This window comes from Sturnira hondurensis, unplaced genomic scaffold, assembly GCF_014824575.4.
Source record: "Sturnira hondurensis isolate 20B ecotype Veracruz unplaced genomic scaffold, ASM1482457v3 Scaffold0006571, whole genome shotgun sequence".
Classification (NCBI taxonomy): Eukaryota; Metazoa; Chordata; class Mammalia; order Chiroptera; family Phyllostomidae; genus Sturnira; species Sturnira hondurensis.
In genome coordinates this window covers 1,945,076-1,951,075 of record NW_028079202.1, presented here as the reverse complement: position 1 = coordinate 1,951,075, position 6,000 = coordinate 1,945,076, and positions in this window count along the sequence as shown.

Sequence of the window (6,000 nt, the reverse complement as noted above, 5' to 3'; positions counted from 1 at the left end):
ATTCATTTAATGACAGGCCCCTAGGTTGCTTCCAGATCTTGTCTATTGTAAATTGTGCTGCTATGAACATTGAGATGCATAGGTTCTTTTGGATTGGTGTTTTAGGGTTCTTAGGGTATAATCCCAGCAGTGTAATATTTAGGTCAAAAGGCAGGTCCATTTTCCATTTTCTTAGAAAATTCCATACTGTTTTCCATAATGGTTGTACCAGTCTGCAATCCCACCAACAAAGAACTAGGCTCCCCTTTTCCCACAACCTTTCCAACATTTATTGTTTGTTGCTTTGTTTATGATAGCCATTCTGACTGGTGTAAAGTGGTATCTCATTGTGGTTTTAATTTGCATCTCTCTGACAGCTAGTGATATGGAGCATCTTTTCTGGATCCTCTGTATGTCGTCCTTGGAGAAGTGTCTGTTCAAGTCATTTGCCCATTTCTTAATTGGGTTAGTTGTCTTCTTAGAGTGAAGTCATGTGAGATCTTTGTATATTTTGGAGATTAAACCATTGTCTGAGGTATCATTGGCAAATATGTTTTCCCAAGCTGTTGCTTCTCTTTTTATCTTGATACTATTTTCCTTAGCCATGCAGAAGCTTTTAATTTTGATGAGATCTCATTTGTTTATTCTTTCCTTCATGTCCCTTGCTCTAGGGGACATATCAGTAAAAATATTGCTGTGTGGAATATCAGAGATTTTCCTGCCAATGCTCTCCTCTAGGGCTTTAATGGTTTCACAGCTTATATTTAAGTCTGTCATCCTCCTTGAATTAATTTTGGTGTGTGCTGTAAGTTGGTGCTCGAGTTTCATTTTTTTTTTTTTTGTTGCATGTAGCTCTCCAGTTCTCAGAACACCATTTTTCGAAGAGGCTATTTTTACTCCATTTTATGTTACTGTCCCCTTTGTTGAATATTAATTGACTGTAGAGAGTTGGGTTTATTTCTGGGCTCTCTGTTCTGTTCCATTAGTCTATGTGCCTGTTTTTATGCCAGTACCAGGCTGTTTTGATTCCCATGGCCTTGTAATACAGTTTGGTATCAGGTATTGTGATCTCTCCTACTTTGTTCTTCTTTCTCAAAGTTGCAGCTGCTATTTGGGGTCATTTTTTTGGCTCCAGATAAGGTTGTAAAGTGTTTGTTCTATGTCAGTGAAATATGCCATTGGGCCTTTAATAGGTATTGCATTGAATCTGTTAATTGCTTTGGGTAGTATGGGCAGTTTGATGATATTAATTCTTCCAATCCATGAACAGTATATGTGTTTTAATTTCTTTGTATCTTCCTTTATTTATTTTTTTAGTGTTGTATAGTTGTTTGCATACAGGTTTTTTACCTCCTTGGTAAGGTTTGTTCCCAGACATTTTATTTTTGTTTTTGCTATACAAATGGGATTTTTTCTTGATATCTCCTTCTGCTGATTCATTGTTCATATACAAAAATGCCTTTGATTTCTGGATATTGACTTTGTATCTCGCTGTTTTGCCATATTCATTTATCAGTTCAAGCAGTTTTTGGTAGAGTCTATAGGATTTTCCATGTACACTGTCATGTCATCTTTAAACAATGACAATTTTGTTTCTTCTTTTCTGATTTGGATGGCTTTTATTTCCTTTTCTTTTCTAATGGCTGTGGCTAAAACTTCCAATACTACATTGAATAGAAGTGGTGAAAGTGGACAACCTTGTCTTGTTCCTGATCTTAGTGGAAAAAATTTTAGTTTTTGCCCAGTGACTATGTTAGCTGTAGGTCTCTCATATATGGCCTTTATTATATTGAGGAATGCTCCCTCTATTCCCACTTTGCTGAGTGCCTTTATCATTAATGGGCATTGTTCCTTATCAAAAGCTTTTTTCAGGTCTATTGATATGATCATGTGGTTTTTGTCTTTGCTTTTATTTATGTGACATATTACATTTACTGGTTTGTGAATATTGAACCATCCTTTCATCCCTGAGATGAATCCTACTTGGTCATTATGTATGATTTTTTTATGTATTCTTTGGTGGGCTTTGCCAATATTTTGTTGAGGATTTTAACATCTATCTTCATCAGCAATATTGTCCTGTAGTTATCTCTCTTTATTGTGTCTGTATCTGGTTTTGGAATTAGTATAATGCTGGCTTCATTAAAAGAGTCTGAGAATTTCCCATCATTTTGGATTTTTTGGAATAGTCTGTGAAGAATAGGGGTTAGCTGTTCCTTAAATGCTTTCTAGAATTCTCCTGTGAAACCATCTGATCCATGGCTTTTGTGTGATAGAATTTTTTATTAATGTTTCAATTTCATCTACTGTTATTGGTCTGTTCAGGTTTTAAGCTTCTTCTTCTTCATTGACTTTTGGAAGATTATATATTTCTAGAAATTTGTCGATTTCACCTAGGTTTTCAAGTTTATTGGCATACAGTTCTTCATAGCAATTTCTACAATCCCTTCTATTTCTGTGGTATCAGTTGTAATCTCTCCTCTTTCATTTCTGATTGTGTTTATTTGTGTCCTCTCTCTTCTTTTCTTGATGAGCTTCCTTAAAGGCTTGTCTATTTTGTTTATCTTTTCAAAAAACCAGCTCCTGGATTCATTGACCTTAGAACTGTGCTTTTAGTCTCTATGGCATTTAATTCTGCTCTGATCTTGGTTACTTCCTTTCTTCTACTTGGTCTGGGCTGTCTTTGTTGTTGTTCCTTGAGTTGTTGCAGGCGTCGGGTTAGGTTGTTTGTTTGAAATGTTTCTATCTTCTTTAGGTAAGTGTATACTGTTATGAACTTCCTTCTCAGGACTGCCTTTGCTGTGTTCCATAAGTTTTGGGTTTTTGTGAGATCATTTTCATTTGTTTCCAGAAACTTTTTGATTTTTTCCCTATTTTCATTATTGATCCTTTTGTTTTTAATAGCATGACATTCAATCTCCATGATTTTAAGTATTTTGGTTTATTTCCTTTGGAGTTGGTTTCCAGTTTCAGTCCTTTGTGGTTGGAGAAAATGCTTGCTATGATTTCAATTTCCTTGAATTTGTTGAGGCTTGTTTTTTGTCCTATCATGTGGTCTATCTTTGAAAATATTCCATGTGCATTTGAAAAGAATGTGTATTTAGCTTCACATCCTTCATCCCAAAGGATGAAGGTCTCTCTCTATATATCAGTTAAGTCGATTTCATCTAGAGCATTGTTCAATGGCACACTATCTTTGTTGATATTTTTTGGAGGATCTGTCCATTTTTGAAGTGGGGTATTAAAATCCCCTACTATAATTGTGTTGCTGTCAATATGTTGAAATCCTCTAAGATTTTCTTTATATATTTTGGTGTTCCTCTGCTGGGTGCATATATACTTATGATGTTAATGTGTTCTTGGTGAATTCTTCCCTTGAGTATTATGAAGTGACCTTCGGGGTCTATCTTTATAGCCCTTTTTTTGAAGTCTGTTTTGTCTGATATCAGTATTGCTACCATGGCTTTTTCTTCTTGTCTGTTTGCTTGGAAAGTTTGTTTCCAGCCCTTCACTTTTATAGTCTGTGTAGGTCTTTTGTCCTCAGGTAGTCTCTTGTAAGCAGCATATGTGTGGGTCATACTTTCTTATCCATTCAGCTATTCTATGTCTTTTGATTGGAGCATTTAATCCATTTACATGTAAGGTTATTAATGATAGGTAGTTATTCATTTCCATTTTTATACCTGTTTTCCTCTCTGTCTCTCCTTACCTTCCTTAAAGAAGTCCTTGTAGCCTCTCTTGCAGAGCTGGTTTGGTGGGAGTGTATTCTTTTAGACTTCTTTTGTCCTGGAAGCTCTTTATTTGGCCTTCTATCTTTATTGAGAGTCTTGCTGGGTAAAGTAAAGTATTCTTGTTTGCAGGCCTCTTTCTCATTGCTTGGAGTATTTCTTTCTATTTTCTTCTTGCTTGCAGTGTTTCCATTGAGAAGTCAGTAGCTAACCGTATTGAGGCTCCCTTGTATGTTACTTCCTTTTTCTCCCTTGCTGCCTTTAAGATTCTCTCTTTATCTTAGAATTTTGCCATTTTAATGTTGATATGTCTTGATGTGGGCCTCTTTGTGTTCCTCTTGGTTCAAACTCTCCTTAATTGGAACTCTCTTTGGAGAGTTGGAACTCCTCTTTGGAACTCTCTTTGATTCCTTGATTTGTGTGACTTTTTCTCTCATTAAACTGGGGAAGTTTTACTTCATTGTTTTTTCAAATATGTTTTCTATCTTTTGTTGTTCTTCTTCTCCTTCTTGTATCCCCATTAGTCCGATATTATTATGTTTCATATTGTCTTGCATTTCTCTTAATCCCTCTTCATTCTTTCTGAGCCTCTTTTCCTTTTCTTGTTCTTTTTTTGAGTTTTTTTTTCCTACTGTGTCCTCCAACTCACTTATCTGATCTTTTGTCTCATTGATCCTGCTTTTCATTCCTTCTCCTTTGTTCTTCAGTTCCAAAATTTTATTCTTCATTTCCTCTTGGCCCTTGCTCATAGTTTCTATGTTTTTTCATGTCAATATAGTTTGCAGGGAGTTTATTGTAGTTTCTGGTAGTTCATTGTGACCTCTTTGAACTTCCTTATATCCAGTGCTTTGAATTCATCATCTGACAGTTGACTTGCCTGTGTTTCATCTAACATTCTCCCTGAGGCTTCCTCCTTTTCTTTCATTTGGGAATGGTTTCTATTTGTTTTTCTTGTTTGTGAGACTCTTCTTGTATGCCTCAGTTTCTTAAATTGATCTGTTCTGACTCCCTGGGTTAATGGTGTGAACTTCTGTGGTAGAATACCTGTGAAATTCAGTGGTGCAGTCTTCTGTGGGTATCCTGGTTTTCTCCGCTTACACCTACTCTTCTTTTTTTGTGATCAGTTGTAGGACAAGTCAAAATGGATTATGACAGCAGGAGAGTATTTTACGATATTTACATTCACAGCCGGTAGAGAAGAGATAGTAGGTCTTTAGGCTATGTATAGTGTTATCTGTAATCTTCAACCCAACTTGCTCCTTTTAAGAAAGGATGGAATAAAGCTAAGATTTTTGTTGGGGAGGGAAGGCTTGTGCGTTGGATCTGGAAAGTAGTGAAGTTATGGGATGTCAGATTCTGAGTTAAGGTGAGAATAAGGGATAGCAAATAGGTGTAATGTGTGAGCAAATAGAGTTAATCACTACAGTAATAGAGTTCAGAAAACTGTGAAGTGGGCTAAGATCCAGGAGGGCAGTTGTAAAATATTTACAGTTGTATAAAACCGCTATTATTAACAAAAATATTAGAGCAACAATCTTATGATAGACTTTATGTGATCTGGATAACATGAATGAGGGTATAGAACTTTGGGTAATATGCTAAATGAAAACAAGTGTCATGAAGTTGAAAATTAGCAATACACAGTGGAGGAGAGAGCAGAGGAAACCTGTCAAATGATACAATATACCCAGCCAAGGCAAAGAAGCCTATACAGAAAGAGGAGCAATACAAAGATATTATTAAAACATAAAATAAGTGAGAATAACGAAAACAACAACAACAACAACAACAACAACAACAATAATAATAATAATACAAATATGCAGCAACTTCTGGCTTCTCTGCTATAGCAAAATGAAATTTGTCTCTCTTTCTTTACTATTGGGATGTCCCCTCTTTGGGTCTAACTTTGGTCTGTTCCCAGTTCCAATTTGTTTGTGTTCCTTGTGGGTAAAAGGAAAAAAAAAGGCAGTAGAAGGGAGGAAAAAGCAATAAATTTGGAAAGAAAGGAAGAAGAAATAAAACAGGAGAGACAAAAAGAGAGGAAAAAAGTATTGAAAGATAAAAAGAAAAGATTACTTAAGAAACAAACAACCAAGCAAACAAACAAATCTCTTACTGGTTTCAAACTGGCCAAACAGATTTTTCTGTCTGTAGCAGGCTGAGGGGCGATTCATGTGGTTTTTCAGGGAGCACTCTCTCAAGAGGTGACCTGGTGTCTCTCCCCAGTGCTCTACAAAGGGGATCTACGTCCTTTTCAGAGCACTCTCCCAGGGGCTCCTCACTGTGGGCT